The sequence below is a fragment of the Phyllobates terribilis genome, unplaced genomic scaffold (assembly GCF_046119375.1).
Source record: "Phyllobates terribilis strain yellow unplaced genomic scaffold, ASM4611937v1 Scaffold_187__1_contigs__length_3656778, whole genome shotgun sequence".
NCBI lineage: Eukaryota > Metazoa > Chordata > Amphibia > Anura > Dendrobatidae > Phyllobates > Phyllobates terribilis.
This window is the reverse complement of record NW_027362947.1, coordinates 2,421,028-2,445,705: the sequence shown is the minus strand read 5'-3', so window position 1 is coordinate 2,445,705 and position 24,678 is coordinate 2,421,028. Positions and strand designations below refer to the sequence as shown.

Below are 24,678 nucleotides of genomic sequence, written 5' to 3'. Positions count from 1 at the left end.
AAGGGGTGCACCGGTCCTGGAGATACTGCAATACCAGGTCAATGCGTGGAGTGGACAGAGCAAGCTCTTTTTCCATCTCCCTGTTCTAAAAATCCATTTAATATATGGTCCCCAGATAGGGGACGTATCAGATATTAAACTGATAAGAACAGATACTACACTTGATCTTAGCCAAAAGGCCGAGAAGCGATAACCAGAATTGGTTTCAAACTACGGAGCCACCCAAGGATCCTGAAAAGTCCATTTGTGGAGATGAGCTCCTGGACTCCCGTTAAGAAGACATGTTGTCAACCTCTAGATCCCTTACATGCCTGCACTTTTCGGCTTGCTGCTGCTGCAATCCACGCGTTTTAGATCTGCATAACTCCACCTCTTTAAACACAGCACCTTCACCCCCTGCTGTTCCCACCCGCCTCAACACCGTTGGAAGGGAGGAGAACCAATTAAGGCGGGGGGTGGGGTGGAACGAGCAGCTGTCTACCCTTAGCAGGAGGGCTCCTGATTACATACCTCTCCTGCTGCTGCTGCTGCTGGCTGTCCAGCAGCAGACTGAAGGTGGCTGCTGCTGTGCACAGGTATATAAAGGCTCAGAGCCTATTATGACACGCGCAGCCAGCGTTCCATTGCCACATTCCATCTACTGCAGGCAGGATACCTGGCTGGCTGAATGTCGCTGAGAAGCTCACAGAGACCGCCATAAGCAACAGTTTAACAGAATGCCACAGACTAATCAACCAAACTTTTTGGGTTGGGTTCTCTTTTATAGTCTGCAGGCATTAAATGAAAGAAGTCAGTGTTCCAGCAGAAGGAGACAACGTTTCAGAAAAGGCATTGTAGCAAACCAAAAAAGAAATTTTAAGCGCAGCAGAGTAACCAGCGCACATACCTGTTAGCTCAGGTGAGTTTAAAAGGCTGCTGTTGATAACAAGGGCATTTGCTAAATAGATGGTGTGTGTGCAACAATATACTGAAAGGTCAATTATATTGTGCAGCTTATCTCACCACCTGTAGTTATTTAGGTGAAAGCTCCAAAATGCTTGCCTAATATGTCTGTTTATCCAAAAGGAAGTAAAAAGGGAGAGCTAGAAAGATAGCATTGCATCACATTACATGGCAATGCAATGCACAGTTGCTGAAGTTGAACCAAAATGAGCTTGTAATCTGGCTTCTGCAACTTTGAACATGAAAAATCCAATGAGGAGAAGAAAAGCAAAGCCAAAGAGTCCATCCCAAAATCCGACAAACAAGCAAAATGAACAAAAAACATTGAATTCAATTCTTTCTGATTTTAGAAACTGCATTAAAGAAGGGGTGCACCGGTCCTGGAGATACTGCAATACCAGGTCAATGCGTGGAGTGGACAGAGCAAGCTCTTTTTCCATCTCCCTGTTCTAAAAATCCATTTAATATATGGTCCCCAGATAGGGGACGTATCAGATATTAAACTGATAAGAACAGATACTACACTTGATCTTAGCCAAAAGGCCGAGAAGCGATAACCAGAATTGGTTTCAAACTACGGAGCCACCCAAGGATCCTGAAAAGTCCATTTGTGGAGATGAGCTCCTGGACTCCCGTTAAGAAGACATGTTGTCAACCTCTAGATCCCTTACATGCCTGCACTTTTCGGCTTGCTGCTGCTGCAATCCACGCGTTTTAGATCTGCATAACTCCACCTCTTTAAACACAGCACCTTCACCCCCTGCTGTTCCCACCCGCCTCAACACCGTTGGAAGGGAGGAGAACCAATTAAGGCGGGGGGTGGGGTGGAACGAGCAGCTGTCTACCCTTAGCAGGAGGGCTCCTGATTACATACCTCTCCTGCTGCTGCTGCTGCTGGCTGTCCAGCAGCAGACTGAAGGTGGCTGCTGCTGTGCACAGGTATATAAAGGCTCAGAGCCTATTATGACACGCGCAGCCAGCGTTCCATTGCCACATTCCATCTACTGCAGGCAGGATACCTGGCTGGCTGAATGTCGCTGAGAAGCTCACAGAGACCGCCATAAGCAACAGTTTAACAGAATGCCACAGACTAATCAACCAAACTTTTTGGGTTGGGTTCTCTTTTATAGTCTGCAGGCATTAAATGAAAGAAGTCAGTGTTCCAGCAGAAGGAGACAACGTTTCAGAAAAGGCATTGTAGCAAACCAAAAAAGAAATTTTAAGCGCAGCAGAGTAACCAGCGCACATACCTGTTAGCTCAGGTGAGTTTAAAAGGCTGCTGTTGATAACAAGGGCATTTGCTAAATAGATGGTGTGTGTGCAACAATATACTGAAAGGTCAATTATATTGTGCAGCTTATCTCACCACCTGTAGTTATTTAGGTGAAAGCTCCAAAATGCTTGCCTAATATGTCTGTTTATCCAAAAGGAAGTAAAAAGGGAGAGCTAGAAAGATAGCATTGCATCACATTACATGGCAATGCAATGCACAGTTGCTGAAGTTGAACCAAAATGAGCTTGTAATCTGGCTTCTGCAACTTTGAACATGAGAAATCCAATGAGGAGAAGAAAAGCAAAGCCAAAGAGTCCATCCCAAAATCCGACAAACAAGCAAAATGAACAAAAAACATTGAATTCAATTCTTTCTGATTTTAGAAACTGCATTAAAGAAGGGGTGCACCGGTCCTGGAGATACTGCAATACCAGGTCAATGGGTGGAGTGGACAGAGCAAGCTCTTTTTCCATCTCCCTGTTTTAAAAATCCATTTAATATATGGTCCCCAGATAGGGGACGTATCAGATATTAAACTGATAAGAACAGATACTACACTTGATCTTAGCCAAAAGGCCGAGAAGCGATAACCAGAATTGGTTTCAAACTACGGAGCCACCCAAGGATCCTGAAAAGTCCATTTGTGGAGATGAGCTCCTGGACTCCCGTTAAGAAGACATGTTGTCAACCTCTAGATCCCTTACATGCCTGCACTTTTCGGCTTGCTGCTGCTGCAATCCACGCGTTTTAGATCTGCATAACTCCACCTCTTTAAACACAGCACCTTCACCCCCTGCTGTTCCCACCCGCCTCAACACCGTTGGAAGGGAGGAGAACCAATTAAGGCGGGGGGTGGGGTGGAACGAGCAGCTGTCTACCCTTAGCAGGAGGGCTCCTGATTACATACCTCTCCTGCTGCTGCTGCTGCTGGCTGTCCAGCAGCAGACTGAAGGTGGCTGCTGCTGTGCACAGGTATATAAAGGCTCAGAGCCTATTATGACACGCGCAGCCAGCGTTCCATTGCCACATTCCATCTACTGCAGGCAGGATACCTGGCTGGCTGAATGTCGCTGAGAAGCTCACAGAGACCGCCATAAGCAACAGTTTAACAGAATGCCACAGACTAATCAACCAAACTTTTTGGGTTGGGTTCTCTTTTATAGTCTGCAGGCATTAAATGAAAGAAGTCAGTGTTCCAGCAGAAGGAGACAACGTTTCAGAAAAGGCATTGTAGCAAACCAAAAAAGAAATTTTAAGCGCAGCAGAGTAACCAGCGCACATACCTGTTAGCTCAGGTGAGTTTAAAAGGCTGCTGTTGATAACAAGGGCATTTGCTAAATAGATGGTGTGTGTGCAACAATATACTGAAAGGTCAATTATATTGTGCAGCTTATCTCACCACCTGTAGTTATTTAGGTGAAAGCTCCAAAATGCTTGCCTAATATGTCTGTTTATCCAAAAGGAAGTAAAAAGGGAGAGCTAGAAAGATAGCATTGCATCACATTACATGGCAATGCAATGCACAGTTGCTGAAGTTGAACCAAAATGAGCTTGTAATCTGGCTTCTGCAACTTTGGACATGAAAAATCCAATGAGGAGAAGAAAAGCAAAGCCAAAGAGTCCATCCCAAAATCCGACAAACAAGCAAAATGAACAAAAAACATTGAATTCAATTCTTTCTGATTTTAGAAACTGCATTAAAGAAGGGGTGCACCGGTCCTGGAGATACTGCAATACCAGGTCAATGTGTGGAGTGGACAGAGCAAGCTCTTTTTCCATCTCCCTGTTCTAAAAATCTATTTAATATATGGTCCCCAGATAGGGGACGTATCAGATATTAAACTGATAAGAACAGATACTACACTTGATCTTAGCCAAAAGGCCGAGAAGCGATAACCAGAATTGGTTTCAAACTACGGAGCCACCCAAGGATCCTGAAAAGTCCATTTGTGGAGATGAGCTCCTGGACTCCCGTTAAGAAGACATGTTGTCAACCTCTAGATCCCTTACATGCCTGCACTTTTCGGCTTGCTGCTGCTGCAATCCACGCGTTTTAGATCTGCATAACTCCACCTCTTTAAACACAGCACCTTCACCCCCTGCTGTTCCCACCCGCCTCAACACCGTTGGAAGGGAGGAGAACCAATTAAGGCGGGGGGTGGGGTGGAACGAGCAGCTGTCTACCCTTAGCAGGAGGGCTCCTGATTACATACCTCTCCTGCTGCTGCTGCTGCTGGCTGTCCAGCAGCAGACTGAAGGTGGCTGCTGCTGTGCACAGGAATATAAAGGCTCAGAGCCTATTATGACACGCGCAGCCAGCGTTCCATTGCCACATTCCATCTACTGCAGGCAGGATACCTGGCTGGCTGAATGTCGCTGAGAAGCTCACAGAGACCGCCATAAGCAACAGTTTAACAGAATGCCACAGACTAATCAACCAAACTTTTTGGGTTGGGTTCTCTTTTATAGTCTGCAGGCATTAAATGAAAGAAGTCAGTGTTCCAGCAGAAGGAGACAACGTTTCAGAAAAGGCATTGTAGCAAACCAAAAAAGAAATTTTAAGCGCAGCAGAGTAACCAGCGCACATACCTGTTAGCTCAGGTGAGTTTAAAAGGCTGCTGTTGATAACAAGGGCATTTGCTAAATAGATGGTGTGTGTGCAACAATATACTGAAAGGTCAATTATATTGTGCAGCTTATCTCACCACCTGTAGTTATTTAGGTGAAAGCTCCAAAATGCTTGCCTAATATGTCTGTTTATCCAAAAGGAAGTAAAAAGGGAGAGCTAGAAAGATAGCATTGCATCACATTACATGGCAATGCAATGCACAGTTGCTGAAGTTGAACCAAAATGAGCTTGTAATCTGGCTTCTGCAACTTTGAACATGAAAAATCCAATGAGGAGAAGAAAAGCAAAGCCAAAGAGTCCATCCCAAAATCCGACAAACAAGCAAAATGAACAAAAAACATTGAATTCAATTCTTTCTGATTTTAGAAACTGCATTAAAGAAGGGGTGCACCGGTCCTGGAGATACTGCAATACCAGGTCAATGCGTGGAGTGGACAGAGCAAGCTCTTTTTCCATCTCCCTGTTCTAAAAATCCATTTAATATATGGTCCCCAGATAGGGGACGTATCAGATATTAAACTGATAAGAACAGATTTTTTTTTTTTTTTTTTTTTTTAAACCATTCAGGTTAGTTTTATAGCAAATCAGTAGGATATACCAAAACTGTTGCAAAAAAAACTTCTCATCATCATGGCCATATTTATTAAGCATAAAGTAACCTAATATTACAGAAAGAAGAACATCTTATTAATATAAACCAAAAGATCACTGAAATTTTACAATATGCCTCCACTTTTTAAATTTCCATATTCCCTCGGCATCTGTTCCACCACCGCTACTACTATCCATCTTGTAAATCAAAAATAGCCTAGAAAGAATAATCCTAATACATTCATTTACTGTAATTGATTTCCTTTTAAATACACAAAGATTCCTCACATCCCACAAACTTTCTAACACACAAGCCATAATTAACCACAAAACTCTCTCCTTTACACGTCCACTTGCACCAATACCAAACATAACCACACGCCAATCCACAAAAGTCACTCCTGCCAAACTCCTACACAACCCCCCTACACATTTCCACACGTCTTGCGCAAAATCACAATTCCACATCAGATGCATAACCGTCTCACAACCATTACATCCATCTCTTGGACAAACATCCGACCTAATCAAACCTCTCTTCTTTTGAACGTCTCTCACTGGAAGAATATTGTGAAACGCCATCCACACTACATCCTTCTGTTTGTTGGACATCCCATACATACCCAACTTTCTCCAAGCATCCGCAACCTCATTCCCTCTCAAACCAACAATATTAGACTCGACCTCATTTGCACACAATTTCCTATACACCCTCTTAGTCATTCTAAACTCATCCACCGGCACACTCAGCAAATCATACTTCTTGACAAACTTCTCAATCACCTCATACCACACCGGACACTTAAAAGACACAGGCACTCTCGCATCCCTCTTTCTCCAACCTAACCCATACAACATCCATCCTGCAGAATAACTTGCCATACATGCACCCTTATTACCTTTACCCAACAATACCACAATCGTCTTAATATAATGGAGCCCTAAAAAAACCTCAACATTAGGAAATCCCAAACCACCATGCTGGCAGGCCTTATAAAGGCTTTCCCTCTTCAGCTTCTCCATCTTGCTGCACCAGAAAAAGGAAAAAATCATTTTCTCAACTCTCTTCACTTTCCTAAAAGGGGATGGAAAAATTATGGCCACAAAAAGCAGAATGGGTAAGATCACTGCTTTGATAACTAGAACTTTGCCCCGCAAAGAAAGATCTCTCATTCTCCAAAAATTCAATTTTCGCTCAACACGCATACCACACTCGTCCCAACTCTCATTTCCTTTCAGATCATCATTGAAAAATACCCCTAAAACCTTAATTGCACTCTCCTCATACTTAACACCTTCCATACGAATACTGTCATCTCCAAAGCATTTGAAACTACACTTAGTCCAGTTAACTCTAAAACCTGATGCACCACAGAAAAAATCCAAAAGCAACCTCACCCTACTCATTGAAGCCATACTTTCACTCACCATCACAACATCATCCATGTAACCTAACACCTTCACATGCTTACCACCACTCCCAGGCACTAAGAATCCTCTCATCATTTTCTCACGTCTCACTAAACACAGCAAAGGCTCAATCACACATACAAACAAGACAGGGGACATAGGGCACCCCTGTCTTACACCAGACCTAATCATCACTTTGTCAGACAACCATCCATTCACTAAAAACTCACTTGACACATAATCATATAAAGACTTAACTCCATTCAGAAAAACCCTAGGGAAACCCATCCTCTCCAATACTTTAAACAGAAACACATGCGAAACTCTATCAAAAGCCTTTTCGAAATCAATTGCTAACACCATACACTTCTGCTTTCTAGTCTTACAATCCCCAAGCATATCCCTTAACAATAACAAATTATCACTTATACTCCGACCAGGCACGGCACACACTTGGTCATCCTCCACAACCCTACCAATCACCTCACGCATACGATTTGCTAACAATTTACTGTAGACCTTATAATCAGCGTTAAGCAATGATATGGGTCTCCAGTTCTCCAAACGCTTTTTCTCACCCTTCTTAAACACAAGAACCACTATACCCTCTTTCATACTGTCACACAAAACACCATTCATCCACATATACCTACAAACCTCAGTCAAGTCCTTACCCAAAAACTCCCAAGCTTTCACATACAGCTCCACAGGCAACCCATCCTTCCCAGGCGTCTTATTCTTTTTAGCACTCATAACAACATTCCTCACCTCATCCAAAATAACATCCTCACACAAAGCATCACATTCATCCGAACCAAGTCTCTTCTCCATACCACTCAATACATGCGACACAAGTCCAGGATCAATCCATTTCTCATCGTACAACTTACTATAGAAGCCATTCACCTCATTCAACACATTCTTCCCAACCACACTAGATCCATCTTCACCTACCACTTCACTCAAATCCAACTTCCTTCCATTCATTTTTTTAAAAAAGTACCTGGTGCACTTTTCATTCTTTTCCAAATGCTCTAACTTGGTACGGTAAATAATCTCTTTACCTTTTTCATCCAGAAGACATTTTAACTCATTCTTAGCAACCTCAAGCTGATCAGACATATCCATTCCTTTCCTAACACACCCACGCAACCAATCAATCCGTCTACTTAAGTCATTAAATCTATTACGATATCTGGCAGCTTTTTTGTAGCCCCATTTTTTTAAAGAAAGTTTTTAACTGTAATTTCACCCAATCCCACCATTCAAGCACACTACCAAAATCACGCTTACGCCACCTCCAACTTGCATACCTTTTCTCCAACTCACTCATCACCTCCTCATCCTCCAACAACCTCGTATTCAATTTCCAAACCCCACCCCCAAACACCATGTCCCCATTCGCACTAAAAACTCCACGCAAACACTCATGATCAGAAAAAGGTACCTTATGTTGAACATAACTTGAACAAACCATATTTTTGGAAAATAACATCCTATCTATCCTCGATGAAATATTACCACGGTCAGCATAATATGTAGGCGGTGGTGGAATGCCATACTCAAGTATTGCAGCGTCTAAGAAAGAAAAATCAGAAATAAGTTGAGATAACTTTTTTCCCGTAATGTCCACATTACCTTCTGTGACACAATTACAGTCACCAACAAAAACTGTAGGAATTTTTCCAGGGAGAAAAAAACTCAATTTCTCAAGAAGAGCAAGCCGCTCCTCTTTTTTAGTAGGACAATATAAATTAATCATTATAACCTTCCACCCCCTATAACTCAAAAAAACAATAATGCAGCGACCCACCTCCACAACCGTGTAACTATCAATAGTAATATTCTTATTACCAACTAAAATCCCCACACCATCATTTTTGTTAAAGCTGGACCCCGACCAAACATACTGGCCATAAGGCCAGTCCTTATCCCCTGGAGATTCAGTAATCCCACACTCTTGTAGACAATAGACATCTGCACTCAAACCCTTTAGATAATCCAGAACTGTTGTTCTTCGGGTAACAGATCTAATTTGCCTAACATTAAGGGACACAATGTCCCATCCAGAATGATGCGGCATAACTAAAGGGGATCACACATAACCTGAAAAAAAAAGAAAGAAAACATCAACTCAAACTTCATCAAGCAAAGCAAAGCTATTACCATCTGGCTGAATGCCAAATGTAACAATGTCAGGAGAAAATACATCTGACGGGTAAGCACGAGAGTCCACCGGGCTATCACACACGGCAGCAATGGATGAACACTCAGTCCTTGGCTTCTTCTTGACCACATCAGGATCCTCCTCATCAGAGAAACGGACAGCAGACAAGTCCCCTTGGCCACCGCCCCCGATCTCCTCTGAAGCAGTATTGCACCAAGATATGACAGGAGAATTGGACAAGTCCATTTCCCCCTCACCACGGACACCAAACTGGGGAGGGAAAGGTGACATCACCTCTGGAATCACCATGTCAAAGCCTCCTGACGCAGGAGGCTGAAGCTGGGCATCTTCAAATATGTCGTCCATCTGAGTGCCATCCTCTTCCTCTTGGGGAGCAGTTGCCTCCCCGACATCCGGAAGGGGACCTTGTGGAACCCTAGTAGAAGTCGAAGGAACAGCAGGCCCCTCCGCGACCACTTGAGCAAAAGACTTAGGAGTGGTTCTAGCTTGACACTGCCTAAGAACATGCCCCTCCTCACCACAAGCATCACACTTTACCTGGTTCTTGCAGTCTTTCGCCATATGACCAGACGTGTTACACCTCCTGCAGGTTGGCGGATACCTGCAGGACTCCTGGACATGACCATACTTGTTACATCTTCTGCAGAAAAAAGGAGCATCAGGAAAGTACAAGAAACCAGTGTCTCTCCCAATAGAGAAACTCATAGGAGGATAATGTATGCCCCCTGGCCCCTCGGGGTCTGTAGCAAAACGAACAAAGTACTTGTATTTGCCAGTCCACAAGCCTTCTTCATTCGAGATCTTGTGGGAAAAATGCACATAAGTACAATGCCTCCTCAAGAATACAGTAATGTCCTCCTGGGGGATAAAGGGATTGTGCATAAACACAACAGGAACATCCCCCTTTGAATAGAGGACAGTAAAAGTGAGTCCATCTAGGAGGGAGTTCTCAGTATGGCCTTTCAAGGTTCTATAAAGATTTTGGCAAGCAGCCATAGTAGAAAGAACCAGCACATACCTTCCATGACTTCTAAATTCCTGCAGGCAAAGAATGTCCGACTTCTTAATCTTCAATGCTTCATAGAAGATGGCATTCACCAGGTAGGACATGGAAAAATGTCCCTTCTTCTCCTCGGAAATCTCAATGCGAAATCCATTCTTGACCCGGGGGTCCCCGGTCCCAGCAAATTTCAGCTTGACTCCCATAGTCAGCCACGGAAATCGCCTTCCCGTTTCCTCCTCACTCTCCACCTATAGCAGCATCCAGCTTAAGCCACCGGAGTGGCGATGCTGGAAGGCCGAGGGCTAGCACTCAAGGAACCTGATGTCCAGACACTTGATCTGAGCCAAAAGGCCGAGAAGCGATAACCAGAATTGGTTTCAAACTACGGAGCCACCCAAGGATCCTGAAAAGTCCATTTGTGGAGATGAGCTCCTGGACTCCCGTTAAGAAGACATGTTGTCAACCTCTAGATCCCTTACATGCCTGCACTTTTCGGCTTGCTGCTGCTGCAATCCACGCGTTTTAGATCTGCATAACTCCACCTCTTTAAACACAGCACCTTCACCCCCTGCTGTTCCCACCCGCCTCAACACCGTTGGAAGGGAGGAGAACCAATTAAGGCGGGGGGTGGGGTGGAACGAGCAGCTGTCTACCCTTAGCAGGAGGGCTCCTGATTACATACCTCTCCTGCTGCTGCTGCTGGCTGTCCAGCAGCAGACTGAAGGTGGCTGCTGCTGTGCACAGGTATATAAAGGCTCAGAGCCTATTATGACACGCGCAGCCAGCGTTCCATTGCCACATTCCATCTACTGCAGGCAGGATACCTGGCTGGCTGAATGTCGCTGAGAAGCTCACAGAGACCGCCATAAGCAACAGTTTAACAGAATGCCACAGACTAATCAACCAAACTTTTTGGGTTGGGTTCTCTTTTATAGTCTGCAGGCATTAAATGAAAGAAGTCAGTGTTCCAGCAGAGGGAGACAACGTTTCAGAAAAGGCATTGTAGCAAACCAAAAAAGAAATTTTAAGCGCAGCAGAGTAACCAGCGCACATACCTGTTAGCTCAGGTGAGTTTAAAAGGCTGCTGTTGATAACAAGGGCATTTGCTAAATAGATGGTGTGTGTGCAACAATATACTGAAAGGTCAATTATATTGTGCAGCTTATCTCACCACCTGTAGTTATTTAGGTGAAAGCTCCAAAATGCTTGCCTAATATGTCTGTTTATCCAAAAGGAAGTAAAAAGGGAGAGCTAGAAAGATAGCATTGCATCACATTACATGGCAATGCAATGCACAGTTGCTGAAGTTGAACCAAAATGAGCTTGTAATCTGGCTTCTGCAACTTTGAACATGAAAAATCCAATGAGGAGAAGAAAAGCAAAGCCAAAGAGTCCATCCCAAAATCCGACAAACAAGCAAAATGAACAAAAAACATTGAATTCAATTCTTTCTGATTTTAGAAACTGCATTAAAGAAGGGGTGCACCGGTCCTGGAGATACTGCAATACCAGGTCAATGCGTGGAGTGGACAGAGCAAGCTCTTTTTCCATCTCCCTGTTCTAAAAATCCATTTAATATATGGTCCCCAGATAGGGGACGTATCAGATATTAAACTGATAAGAACAGATACTACACTTGATCTTAGCCAAAAGGCCGAGAAGCGATAACCAGAATTGGTTTCAAACTACGGAGCCACCCAAGGATCCTGAAAAGTCCATTTGTGGAGATGAGCTCCTGGACTCCCGTTAAGAAGACATGTTGTCAACCTCTAGATCCCTTACATGCCTGCACTTTTCGGCTTGCTGCTGCTGCAATCCACGCGTTTTAGATCTGCATAACTCCACCTCTTTAAACACAGCACCTTCACCCCCTGCTGTTCCCACCCGCCTCAACACCGTTGGAAGGGAGGAGAACCAATTAAGGCGGGGGGTGGGGTGGAACGAGCAGCTGTCTACCCTTAGCAGGAGGGCTCCTGATTACATACCTCTCCTGCTGCTGCTGCTGCTGGCTGTCCAGCAGCAGACTGAAGGTGGCTGCTGCTGTGCACAGGTATATAAAGGCTCAGAGCCTATTATGACACGCGCAGCCAGCGTTCCATTGCCACATTCCATCTACTGCAGGCAGGATACCTGGCTGGCTGAATGTCGCTGAGAAGCTCACAGAGACCGCCATAAGCAACAGTTTAACAGAATGCCACAGACTAATCAACCAAACTTTTTGGGTTGGGTTCTCTTTTATAGTCTGCAGGCATTAAATGAAAGAAGTCAGTGTTCCAGCAGAGGGAGACAACGTTTCAGAAAAGGCATTGTAGCAAACCAAAAAAGAAATTTTAAGCGCAGCAGAGTAACCAGCGCACATACCTGTTAGCTCAGGTGAGTTTAAAAGGCTGCTGTTGATAACAAGGGCATTTGCTAAATAGATGGTGTGTGTGCAACAATATACTGAAAGGTCAATTATATTGTGCAGCTTATCTCACCACCTGTAGTTATTTAGGTGAAAGCTCCAAAATGCTTGCCTAATATGTCTGTTTATCCAAAAGGAAGTAAAAAGGGAGAGCTAGAAAGATAGCATTGCATCACATTACATGGCAATGCAATGCACAGTTGCTGAAGTTGAACCAAAATGAGCTTGTAATCTGGCTTCTGCAACTTTGAACATGAAAAATCCAATGAGGAGAAGAAAAGCAAACCCAAAGAGTCCATCCCAAAATCCGACAAACAAGCAAAATGAACAAAAAACATTGAATTCAATTCTTTCTGATTTTAGACACTGCATTAAAGAAGGGGTGCACCGGTCCTGGAGATACTGCAATACCAGGTCAATGCGTGGAGTGGACAGAGCAAGCTCTTTTTCCATCTCCCTGTTCTAAAAATCCATTTAATATATGGTCCCCAGATAGGGGACGTATCAGATATTAAACTGATAAGAACAGATACTACACTTGATCTTAGCCAAAAGGCCGAGAAGCGATAACCAGAATTGGTTTCAAACTACGGAGCCACCCAAGGATCCTGAAAAGTCCATTTGTGGAGATGAGCTCCTGGACTCCCGTTAAGAAGACATGTTGTCAACCTCTAGATCCCTTACATGCCTGCACTTTTCGGCTTGCTGCTGCTGCAATCCACGCGTTTTAGATCTGCATAACTCCACCTCTTTAAACACAGCACCTTCACCCCCTGCTGTTCCCACCCGCCTCAACACCGTTGGAAGGGAGGAGAACCAATTAAGGCGGGGGGTGGGGTGGAACGAGCAGCTGTCTACCCTTAGCAGGAGGGCTCCTGATTACATACCTCTCCTGCTGCTGCTGCTGCTGGCTGTCCAGCAGCAGACTGAAGGTGGCTGCTGCTGTGCACAGGTATATAAAGGCTCAGAGCCTATTATGACACGCGCAGCCAGCGTTCCATTGCCACATTCCATCTACTGCAGGCAGGATACCTGGCTGGCTGAATGTCGCTGAGAAGCTCACAGAGACCGCCATAAGCAACAGTTTAACAGAATGCCACAGACTAATCAACCAAACTTTTTGGGTTGGGTTCTCTTTTATAGTCTGCAGGCATTAAATGAAAGAAGTCAGTGTTCCAGCAGAGGGAGACAACGTTTCAGAAAAGGCATTGTAGCAAACCAAAAAAGAAATTTTAAGCGCAGCAGAGTAACCAGCGCACATACCTGTTAGCTCAGGTGAGTTTAAAAGGCTGCTGTTGATAACAAGGGCATTTGCTAAATAGATGGTGTGTGTGCAACAATATACTGAAAGGTCAATTATATTGTGCAGCTTATCTCACCACCTGTAGTTATTTAGGTGAAAGCTCCAAAATGCTTGCCTAATATGTCTGTTTATCCAAAAGGAAGTAAAAAGGGAGAGCTAGAAAGATAGCATTGCATCACATTACATGGCAATGCAATGCACAGTTGCTGAAGTTGAACCAAAATGAGCTTGTAATCTGGCTTCTGCAACTTTGAACATGAAAAATCCAATGAGGAGAAGAAAACCAAAGCCAAAGAGTCCATCCCAAAATCCGACAAACAAGCAAAATGAACAAAAAACATTGAATTCAATTCTTTCTGATTTTAGAAACTGCATTAAAGAAGGGGTGCACCGGTCCTGGAGATACTGCAATACCAGGTCAATGCGTGGAGTGGACAGAGCAAGCTCTTTTTCCATCTCCCTGTTCTAAAAATCCATTTAATATATGGTCCCTAGATAGGGGAGGTATCAGATATTAAACTGATAAGAACAGATACTACACTTGATCTTAGCCAAAAGACCGAGAAGCGATAACCAGAATTGGTTTCAAACTACGGAGCCACCCAAGGATCCTGAAAAGTCCATTTGTGGAGATGAGCTCCTGGACTCCCGTTAAGAAGACATGTTGTCAACCTCTAGATCCCTTACATGCCTGCACTTTTCGGCTTGCTGCTGCTGCAATCCACGCGTTTTAGATCTGCATAACTCCACCTCTTTAAACACAGCACCTTCACCCCCTGCTGTTCCCACCCGCCTCAACACCGTTGGAAGGGAGGAGAACCAATTAAGGCGGGGGGTGGGGTGGAACGAGCAGCTGTCTACCCTTAGCAGGAGGGCTCCTGATTACATACCTCTCCTGCTGCTGCTGCTGCTGCTGGCTGTCCAGCAGCAGACTGAAGGTGGCTGCTGCTGTGCACAGGTATATAAAGGCTCAGAGCCTATTATGACACGCGCAGCCAGCGTTCCATTGCCACATTCCATCTACTGCAGGCAGGATACCTGGCTGGCTGAATGTCGCTGAGAAGCTCACAGAGACCGCCATAAGCAACAGTTTAACAGAATGCCACAGACTAATCAACCAAACTTTTTGGGTTGGGTTCTCTTTTATAGTCTGCAGGCATTAAATGAAAGAAGTCAGTGTTCCAGCAGAGGGAGACAACGTTTCAGAAAAGGCATTGTAGCAAACCAAAAAAGAAATTTTAAGCGCAGCAGAGTAACCAGCGCACATACCTGTTAGCTCAGGTGAGTTTAAAAGGCTGCTGTTGATAACAAGGGCATTTGCTAAATAGATGGTGTGTGTGCAACAATATACTGAAAGGTCAATTATATTGTGCAGCTTATCTCACCACCTGTAGTTATTTAGGTGAAAGCTCCAAAATGCTTGCCTAATATGTCTGTTTATCCAAAAGGAAGTAAAAAGGGAGAGCTAGAAAGATAGCATTGCATCACATTACATGGCAATGCAATGCACAGTTGCTGAAGTTGAACCAAAATGAGCTTGTAATCTGGCTTCTGCAACTTTGAACATGAAAAATCCAATGAGGAGAAGAAAAGCAAAGCCAAAGAGTCCATCCCAAAATCCGACAAACAAGCAAAATGAACAAAAAACATTGAATTCAATTCTTTCTGATTTTAGAAACTGCATTAAAGAAGGGGTGCACCGGTCCTGGAGATACTGCAATACCAGGTCAATGCGTGGAGTGGACAGAGCAAGCTCTTTTTCCATCTCCCTGTTCTAAAAATCCATTTAATATATGGTCCCCAGATAGGGGACGTATCAGATATTAAACTGATAAGAACAGATACTACACTTGATCTTAGCCAAAAGGCCGAGAAGCGATAACCAGAATTGGTTTCAAACTACGGAGCCACCCAAGGATCCTGAAAAGTCCATTTGTGGAGATGAGCTCCTGGACTCCCGTTAAGAAGACATGTTGTCAACCTCTAGATCCCTTACATGCCTGCACTTTTCGGCTTGCTGCTGCTGCAATCCACGCGTTTTAGATCTGCATAACTCCACCTCTTTAAACACAGCACCTTCACCCCCTGCTGTTCCCACCCGCCTCAACACCGTTGGAAGGGAGGAGAACCAATTAAGGCGGGGGGTGGGGTGGAACGAGCAGCTGTCTACCCTTAGCAGGAGGGCTCCTGATTACATACCTCTCCTGCTGCTGCTGCTGCTGGCTGTCCAGCAGCAGACTGAAGGTGGCTGCTGCTGTGCACAGGTATATAAAGGCTCAGAGCCTATTATGACACGCGCAGCCAGCGTTCCATTGCCACATTCCATCTACTGCAGGCAGGATACCTGGCTGGCTGAATGTCGCTGAGAAGCTCACAGAGACCGCCATAAGCAACAGTTTAACAGAATGCCACAGACTAATCAACCAAACTTTTTGGGTTGGGTTCTCTTTTATAGTCTGCAGGCATTAAATGAAAGAAGTCAGTGTTCCAGCAGAGGGAGACAACGTTTCAGAAAAGGCATTGTAGCAAACCAAAAAAGAAATTTTAAGCGCAGCAGAGTAACCAGCGCACATACCTGTTAGCTCAGGTGAGTTTAAAAGGCTGCTGTTGATAACAAGGGCATTTGCTAAATAGATGGTGTGTGTGCAACAATATACTGAAAGGTCAATTATATTGTGCAGCTTATCTCACCACCTGTAGTTATTTAGGTGAAAGCTCCAAAATGCTTGCCTAATATGTCTGTTTATCCAAAAGGAAGTAAAAAGGGAGAGCTAGAAAGATAGCATTGCATCACATTACATGGCAATGCAATGCACAGTTGCTGAAGTTGAACCAAAATGAGCTTGTAATCTGGCTTCTGCAACTTTGAACATGAAAAATCCAATGAGGAGAAGAAAAGCAAAGCCAAAGAGTCCATCCCAAAATCCGACAAACAAGCAAAATGAACAAAAAACATTGAATTAAATTCTTTCTGATTTTAGAAACTGCATTAAAGAAGGGGTGCACCGGTCCTGGAGATACTGCAATACCAGGTCAATGCGTGGAGTGGACAGAGCAAGCTCTTTTTCCATCTCCCTGTTCTAAAAATCCATTTAATATATGGTCCCCAGATAGGGGACGTATCAGATATTAAACTGATAAGAACAGATACTACACTTGATCTTAGCCAAAAGGCCGAGAAGCGATAACCAGAATTGGTTTCAAACTACGGAGCCACCCAAGGATCCTGAAAAGTCCATTTGTGGAGATGAGCTCCTGGACTCCCGTTAAGAAGACATGTTGTCAACCTCTAGATCCCTTACATGCCTGCACTTTTCGGCTTGCTGCTGCTGCAATCCACGCGTTTTAGATCTGCATAACTCCACCTCTTTAAACACAGCACCTTCACCCCCTGCTGTTCCCACCCGCCTCAACACCGTTGGAAGGGAGGAGAACCAATTAAGGCGGGGGGTGGGGTGGAACGAGCAGCTGTCTACCCTTAGCAGGAGGGCTCCTGATTACATACCTCTCCTGCTGCTGCTGCTGCTGGCTGTCCAGCAGCAGACTGAAGGTGGCTGCTGCTGTGCACAGGTATATAAAGGCTCAGAGCCTATTATGACACGCGCAGCCAGCGTTCCATTGCCACATTCCATCTACTGCAGGCAGGATACCTGGCTGGCTGAATGTCGCTGAGAAGCTCACAGAGACCGCCATAAGCAACAGTTTAACAGAATGCCACAGACTAATCAACCAAACTTTTTGGGTTGGGTTCTCTTTTATAGTCTGCAGGCATTAAATGAAAGAAGTCAGTGTTCCAGCAGAGGGAGACAACGTTTCAGAAAAGGCATTGTAGCAAACCAAAAAAGAAATTTTAAGCGCAGCAGAGTAACCAGCGCACATACCTGTTAGCTCAGGTGAGTTTAAAAGGCTGCTGTTGATAACAAGGGCATTTGCTAAATAGATGGTGTGTGTGCAACAATATACTGAAAGGTCAATTATATTGTGCAGCTTATCTCACCACCTGTAGTTATTTAGGTGAAAGCTCCAAAATGCTTGCCTAATATGTCTGTTTATCCAAAAGGAAGTAAAAAGGGAGAGCTAGAAAGATAGCATTGCATCACATTACATGGCAATGCAATGCACAGTTGCTGAAGTTGAACCAAAATGAGCTTGTAATCTGGCTTCTGCAACTTTGAACATGAAAAATCCAATGAGGAGAAGAAAAGCAAAGCCAAAGAGTCCATCCCAAAATCCGACAAACAAGCAAAATGAACAAAAAACATTGAATTCAATTCTTTCTGATTTTAGAAACTGCATTAAAGAAGGGGTGCACCGGTCCTGGAGATACTGCAATACCAGGTCAATGCGTGGAGTGGACAGAGCAAGCTCTTTTTCCATCTCCCTGTTCTAAAAATCCATTTAATATATGGTCCCCAGATAGGGGACGTATCAGATATTAAACTGATAAGAACAGATACTACACTTGATCTTAGCCAAAAGGCCGAGAAGCGATAACCAGAATTGGTTTCAAACTACGGAGCCACCCAAGGATCCTGAAAAGTCCATTTGTGGAGATGAGCTCCTGGACTCCCGTTAAGAAGACATGTTGTCAACCTCTAGATCCCTTACATGCCTGCACTTTTCGGCTTGCTGCTGCTGCAATCCACGCGTTTTAGATCTGCATAACTCCACCTCTTTAAACACAGCACCTTCACCCCCTGCTGTTCCCACCCGCCTCAACACCGTTGGAAGGGAGGAGAACCAATTAAGGCGGGGGGTGGGGTGGAACGAGCAGCTGTCTACCCTTAGCAGGAGGGCTCCTGATTACATACCTCTCCTGCTGCTGCTGCTGCTGGCTGTCCAGCAGCAGACTGAAGGTGGCTGCTGCTGTGCACAGGTATATAAAGGCTCAGAGCCTATTATGACACGCGCAGCCAGCGTTCCATTGCCACATTCCATCTACTGCAGGCAGGATACCTGGCTGGCTGAATGTCGCTGAGAAGCTCACAGAGACCGCCATAAGCAACAGTTTAACAGAATGCCACAGACTAATCAACCAAACTTTTTGGGTTGGGTTCTCTTTTATAGTCTGCAGGCATTAAATGAAAGAAGTCAGTGTTCCAGCAGAGGGAGACAACGTTTCAGAAAAGGCATTGTAGCAAACCAAAAAAGAAATTTTAAGCGCAGCAGAGTAACCAGCGCACATACCTGTTAGCTCAGGTGAGTTTAAAAGGCTGCTGTTGATAACAAGGGCATTTGCTAAATAGATGGTGTGTGTGCAACAATATACTGAAAGGTCAATTATATTGTGCAGCTTATCTCACCACCTGTAGTTATTTAGGTGAAAGCTCCAAAATGCTTGCCTAATATGTCTGTTTATCCAAAAGGAAGTAAAAAGGGAGAGCTAGAAAGATAGCATTGCATCACATTACATGGCAATGCAATGCACAGTTGCTGAAGTTGAACCAAAATGAGCTTGTAATCTGGCTTCTGCAACTTTGAACATGAAAAATCCAATGAGGAGAAGAAAAGCAAAGCCAAAGAGTCCATCCCAAAATCCGACAAACAAGCAAAATGAACAAAAAACATTGAATTCAATTCTTTCTGATTTTAGAAACTGCATTAAAGAAGGGGTGCACCGGTCCTGGAGATACTGCAATACCAGGTCAATGCGTGGAGTGGACAGAGCAAGCTCTTTTTCCATCTCCCTGTTCTAAAAATCCATTTAATATATGGTCCCCAGATAGGGGACGTATCAGATATTAAACTGATAAGAACAGATACTACACTTGATCTTAGCCAAAAGGCCGAGAAGCGATAACCAGAATTGGTTTCAAACTACGGAGCCACCCAAGGATCCTGAAAAGTCCATTTGTGGAGATGAGCTCCTGGACTCCCGTTAAGAAGACATGTTGTCAACCTCTAGATCCCTTACATGCCTGCACTTTTCGGCTTGCTGCTGCTGCAATCCACGCGTTTTAGATCTGCATAACTCCACCTCTTTAAACACAGCACCTTCACCCCCTGCTGTTCCCACCCGCCTCAACACCGTTGGAAGGGAGGAGAACCAATTAAGGCGGGGGGTGGGGTGGAACGAGCAGCTGTCTACCCTTAGCAGGAGGGCTCCTGATTACATACCTCTCCTGCTGCTGCTGCTGCTGGCTGTCCAGCAGCAGACTGAAGGTGGCTGCTGCTGTGCACAGGTATATAAAGGCTCAGAGCCTATTATGACACGCGCAGCCAGCGTTCCATTGCCACATTCCATCTACTGCAGGCAGGATACCTGGCTGGCTGAATGTCGCTGAGAAGCTCACAGAGACCGCCATAAGCAACAGTTTAACAGAATGCCACAGACTAATCAACCAAACTTTTTGGGTTGGGTTCTCTTTTATAGTCTGCAGGCATTAAATGAAAGAAGTCAGTGTTCCAGCAGAGGGAGACAACGTTTCAGAAAAGGCATTGTAGCAAACCAAAAAAGAAATTTTAAGCGCAGCAGAGTAACCAGCGCACATACCTGTTAGCTCAGGTGAGTTTAAAAGGCTGCTGTTGATAACAAGGGCATTTGCTAAATAGATGGTGTGTGTGCAACAATATACTGAAAGGTCAATTATATTGTGCAGCTTATCTCACCACCTGTAGTTATTTAGGTGAAAGCTCCAAAATGCTTGCCTAATATGTCTGTTTATCCAAAAGGAAGTAAAAAGGGAGAGCTAGAAAGATAGCATTGCATCACATTACATGGCAATGCAATGCACAGTTGCTGAAGTTGAACCAAAATGAGCTTGTAATCTGGCTTCTGCAACTTTGAACATGAAAAATCCAATGAGGAGAAGAAAAGCAAAGCCAAAGAGTCCATCCCAAAATCCGACAAACAAGCAAAATGAACAAAAAACATTGAATTCAATTCTTTCTGATTTTAGAAACTGCATTAAAGAAGGGGTGCACCGGTCCTGGAGATACTGCAATACCAGGTCAATGCGTGGAGTGGACAGAGCAAGCTCTTTTTCCATCTCCCTGTTCTAAAAATCCATTTAATATATGGTCCCCAGATAGGGGACGTATCAGATATTAAACTGATAAGAACAGATACTACACTTGATCTTAGCCAAAAGGCCGAGAAGCGATAACCAGAATTGGTTTCAAACTACGGAGCCACCCAAGGATCCTGAAAAGTCCATTTGTGGAGATGAGCTCCTGGACTCCCGTTAAGAAGACATGTTGTCAACCTCTAGATCCCTTACATGCCTGCACTTTTCGGCTTGCTGCTGCTGCAATCCATGCGTTTTAGATCTGCATAACTCCACCTCTTTAAACACAGCACCTTCACCCCCTGCTGTTCCCACCCGCCTCAACACCGTTGGAAGGGAGGAGAACCAATTAAGGCGGGGGGTGGGGTGGAACGAGCAGCTGTCTACCCTTAGCAGGAGGGCTCCTGATTACATACCTCTCCTGCTGCTGCTGCTGCTGGCTGTCCAGCAGCAGACTGAAGGTGGCTGCTGCTGTGCACAGGTATATAAAGGCTCAGAGCCTATTATGACACGCGCAGCCAGCGTTCCATTGCCACATTCCATCTACTGCAGGCAGGATACCTGGCTGGCTGAATGTCGCTGAGAAGCTCACAGAGACCGCCATAAGCAACAGTTTAACAGAATGCCACAGACTAATCAACCAAACTTTTTGGGTTGGGTTCTCTTTTATAGTCTGCAGGCATTAAATGAAAGAAGTCAGTGTTCCAGCAGAGGGAGACAACGTTTCAGAAAAGGCATTGTAGCAAACCAAAAAAGAAATTTTAAGCGCAGCAGAGTAACCAGCGCACATACCTGTTAGCTCAGGTGAGTTTAAAAGGCTGCTGTTGATAACAAGGGCATTTGCTAAATAGATGGTGTGTGTGCAACAATATACTGAAAGGTCAATTATATTGTGCAGCTTATCTCACCACCTGTAGTTATTTAGGTGAAAGCTCCAAAATGCTTGCCTAATATGTCTGTTTATCCAAAAGGAAGTAAAAAGGGAGAGCTAGAAAGATAGCATTGCATCACATTACATGGCAATGCAATGCACAGTTGCTGAAGTTGAACCAAAATGAGCTTGTAATCTGGCTTCTGCAACTTTGAACATGAAAAATCCAATGAGGAGAAGAAAAGCAAAGCCAAAGAGTCCATCCCAAAATCCGACAAACAAGCAAAATGAACAAAAAACATTGAATTCAATTCTTTCTGATTTTAGAAACTGCATTAAAGAAGGGGTGCACCGGTCCTGGAGATACTGCAATACCAGGTCAATGCGTGGAGTGGACAGAGCAAGCTCTTTTTCCATCTCCCTGTTCTAAAAATCCATTTAATATATGGTCCCCAGATAGGGGACGTATCAGATATTAAACTGATAAGAACAGATACTACACTTGATCTTAGCCAAAAGGCCGAGAAGCGATAACCAGAATTGGTTTCAAACTACGGAGCCACCCAAGGATCCTGAAAAGTCCATTTGTGGCTAAGTGCCAGAATTGGCGCATCCTATGAATGCGCCATTTCTGGGGCGGCTGACGGCTGGTGTTTCTAGCCTGGGAGGGGGCCAATATTCATGGCTCCCTTCCTGGGCTATTAATATCAGCCCCCAGCTGTCTGCCTAGCCTTTGCTAGCTATTAAATTAGGGGGGACCCCACGTCATTTTTTTTGGGGGGTCCCCCATTTTAATAGCTAGTAAAGGCTATGTATTCAGCTGGGGGCTGATATTAGTAGCCTGGGAAGCTCCGTGGGTATTACCCCCTTCCCAGGCTTCAAACATCTGCCCCAGCCGTCTGCTTAACCTCCGCTAGAGCCTAAAATTAAGGGGAACCCCACGCCAATTTTTTTAATAATAAATCCTTTATTTTAATACTAAATGACAAGTACAGTAACCAACACTATCACTGTACTTCATATATATGTGACTGACATGTTTCTATCTATCTAATCTATGTGTGATGCTCTATCTTTCTGTTCTAAATTGTCGGGTACCGCTGCTGAATTGCCGGCCGGCTTTTTTAAAGAGACAGTGCATGAAAACACTATTATTTTTTTAAATAAATCCTTTACACTAAATGACAAGTACAGTAAGCAACACTATCACTGTACTTATTATATATGTGACTGACATGTTTCTATCTATCTAATCTATGTGTGAAGCTCTATTCTTTCTGTTCTAAATTGTCGGGTACAGATGCTGAATTGCCGGCCGGCTTTTTTAAAGAGACGGTGCATGAAAACACTAATATTTTTTTTAATAAATCCTTTACACTAAATGACAAGTGCAGTAACCAACACTGTCACTGTGCTTCTTATATGTGTGACTGACATGTTTCTATCTATCTAATCTATGTGTGATGCTCTATTCCTTCTTGTCTAAATTGTCGGGTACCGGTGTATGTCGCTGCTGAATTTGCCGGCCGGCTTTTTTAAAGAGAGTGTCTTCTGAGCAGTTTGTCAGCTTTTGGACACCTTTGCAGGTGTTTTCTATGTGTTTCTATGTGTTTTTGTTTGCCTGCCATTGGTTTTAACGGTGTTCGACGGTGTTCTAAGGTGTTCGACGAACAGTTCGACGAACAGTTCCTCGAACATCCCGGTGTTCGACGAACCGAACCGAATCCGAACACTACGGGGGTGGCTCAACACTAGTGGTGATATCTGAGATGGAGGCTGAACATGAGGAGGAGGAGGAGGAGGAGGAGGATGCGCAGGAGCTGTACACTGTGGGGGCAACTCTGACTGACATAGGGCCCGCAATCCTCGGTGTGGGGAGGATGTGTTCCGTCCCAAGGTCCGACTAGGTCCCGGCTTCCACTATGTTTACCCAGTGTGCCGTCAGAGAGATGTACCGTCCCTGGCCACAAGCACTTGTCCACGTGTCCGTTGTCAGGTGGACTCTCCCAGTAACTGCATTGTTGAGGGCACGGCAGATGCTTTGGGACACGTGCTTGTGTAGTGCGGGGATGGCACACCGGGCAAAATAGTGTCGGCAGGGGACCGAGTACCGAGGGACGGCCACCGCCATAAGATTGCGGAAGGATTCCGTCTCCACCAGCCTAAAAGGCAGCATTTCCAATGCAAGCAGTCGTGAAATGTGCGAATTTAGGACTGTGGCCTGTGGGGCATTAGCTGCGAATTTCCGCTTTCGTTCAAAGGTCTGGGATATGGACAATTGAACGCTGCGGTGGGACGTGGACGTGGACGTTGATGCTGTTTCTTGAGAAACTGCCATAACAAGTGAAGACTAGTGTTGAGCCACCCCCGTAGTGTTCGAGTTCGGTTCGGTTCGTCGAACACCCGTGTGTTCGCCAAACTGTTCGTCGAACTGTTCGTCGAACACCTTCGAACACCGTTAAAACCAATGGCAGGCAAACAAAAACACATAGAAACACATAGAAAACACCTTCAAAGGTGTCCAAAAGCTGACAAACTGCTCAGAAGACATAACTAACACATGGAAAAATGACAAGTACATATAGTCATGCGAAAATAAAAGAGGTGGAGGAGTAAAAGGAGGGGGAGACACAGATATAGGCATGTCATGCCCTTCTAAAATCCAAAAAGTGAGAAGCCGACACGGCCAGTCCGTTCCTGCCCGTGCCACCTCCGTGTCGACGGGTTTGTGCCAGAGCCGCGGTGGACCCTGACGGCCAGCCCCCCTCTCCTAATACTGGTGCCTGTCCGCTGGTGGGTCGAGCCCCCCGCGGTGGGGGGGGAGTAACATCTGCAGAGGAAAGACCATCTTCCAGCCAAACTAACATGTCGACTTCTTTTCGTGGACAATGTGATACGATCCCTTTGTTACGGACACGCCCATCGCTACAAATTCCAGATGAGGCACAAAAACAGCAGGTGCTTCAGCGGATATCAAGTGCTCCTTCAAGTGGGCTCTCCTCCACCTCAACTTCAACATCACAAATACTCCAGTCCTCAGAGGTGTCACCCCAATCG

The 24,678-nt window shown here is 44.8% G+C and overlaps 14 non-coding genes across 14 annotated transcripts; all 14 read right to left on the bottom strand.

Annotated features, from left to right (window-relative positions):
- Positions 1-191, bottom strand: LOC141212991 (U2 spliceosomal RNA). Its single transcript, XR_012282572.1, has one exon. It is a non-coding gene; the product is annotated as a U2 spliceosomal RNA (small nuclear RNA).
- Positions 192-1,306: 1,115 nt separating this feature from the next.
- LOC141212990 (U2 spliceosomal RNA) lies at positions 1,307-1,497 on the bottom strand. Its single transcript, XR_012282571.1, has one exon. It is a non-coding gene; the product is annotated as a U2 spliceosomal RNA (small nuclear RNA).
- Positions 1,498-2,612: 1,115 nt separating this feature from the next.
- LOC141213120 (U2 spliceosomal RNA) lies at positions 2,613-2,803 on the bottom strand. Its single transcript, XR_012282697.1, has one exon. It is a non-coding gene; the product is annotated as a U2 spliceosomal RNA (small nuclear RNA).
- A 1,115-nt stretch (positions 2,804-3,918) lies between these two features.
- On the bottom strand, positions 3,919-4,109 carry LOC141213106 (U2 spliceosomal RNA). The gene has a single exon (XR_012282683.1). It is a non-coding gene; the product is annotated as a U2 spliceosomal RNA (small nuclear RNA).
- Positions 4,110-5,224: 1,115 nt separating this feature from the next.
- Positions 5,225-5,407, bottom strand: LOC141213180 (U2 spliceosomal RNA). Its single transcript, XR_012282742.1, has one exon. It is a non-coding gene; the product is annotated as a U2 spliceosomal RNA (small nuclear RNA).
- Positions 5,408-11,511: 6,104 nt separating this feature from the next.
- LOC141212989 (U2 spliceosomal RNA) lies at positions 11,512-11,702 on the bottom strand. The gene has a single exon (XR_012282570.1). It is a non-coding gene; the product is annotated as a U2 spliceosomal RNA (small nuclear RNA).
- A 1,115-nt stretch (positions 11,703-12,817) lies between these two features.
- Positions 12,818-13,008, bottom strand: LOC141212987 (U2 spliceosomal RNA). The gene has a single exon (XR_012282568.1). It is a non-coding gene; the product is annotated as a U2 spliceosomal RNA (small nuclear RNA).
- A 1,115-nt stretch (positions 13,009-14,123) lies between these two features.
- Positions 14,124-14,314, bottom strand: LOC141213135 (U2 spliceosomal RNA). The gene has a single exon (XR_012282712.1). It is a non-coding gene; the product is annotated as a U2 spliceosomal RNA (small nuclear RNA).
- A 1,118-nt stretch (positions 14,315-15,432) lies between these two features.
- Positions 15,433-15,623, bottom strand: LOC141212986 (U2 spliceosomal RNA). Its single transcript, XR_012282567.1, has one exon. It is a non-coding gene; the product is annotated as a U2 spliceosomal RNA (small nuclear RNA).
- A 1,115-nt stretch (positions 15,624-16,738) lies between these two features.
- On the bottom strand, positions 16,739-16,929 carry LOC141212985 (U2 spliceosomal RNA). The gene has a single exon (XR_012282566.1). It is a non-coding gene; the product is annotated as a U2 spliceosomal RNA (small nuclear RNA).
- A 1,115-nt stretch (positions 16,930-18,044) lies between these two features.
- On the bottom strand, positions 18,045-18,235 carry LOC141212984 (U2 spliceosomal RNA). The gene has a single exon (XR_012282565.1). It is a non-coding gene; the product is annotated as a U2 spliceosomal RNA (small nuclear RNA).
- A 1,115-nt stretch (positions 18,236-19,350) lies between these two features.
- Positions 19,351-19,541, bottom strand: LOC141212983 (U2 spliceosomal RNA). The gene has a single exon (XR_012282564.1). It is a non-coding gene; the product is annotated as a U2 spliceosomal RNA (small nuclear RNA).
- Positions 19,542-20,656: 1,115 nt separating this feature from the next.
- On the bottom strand, positions 20,657-20,847 carry LOC141212982 (U2 spliceosomal RNA). The gene has a single exon (XR_012282563.1). It is a non-coding gene; the product is annotated as a U2 spliceosomal RNA (small nuclear RNA).
- A 1,115-nt stretch (positions 20,848-21,962) lies between these two features.
- LOC141212981 (U2 spliceosomal RNA) lies at positions 21,963-22,153 on the bottom strand. The gene has a single exon (XR_012282562.1). It is a non-coding gene; the product is annotated as a U2 spliceosomal RNA (small nuclear RNA).
- Between the last annotated feature and the right edge of the window lie 2,525 nt (positions 22,154-24,678).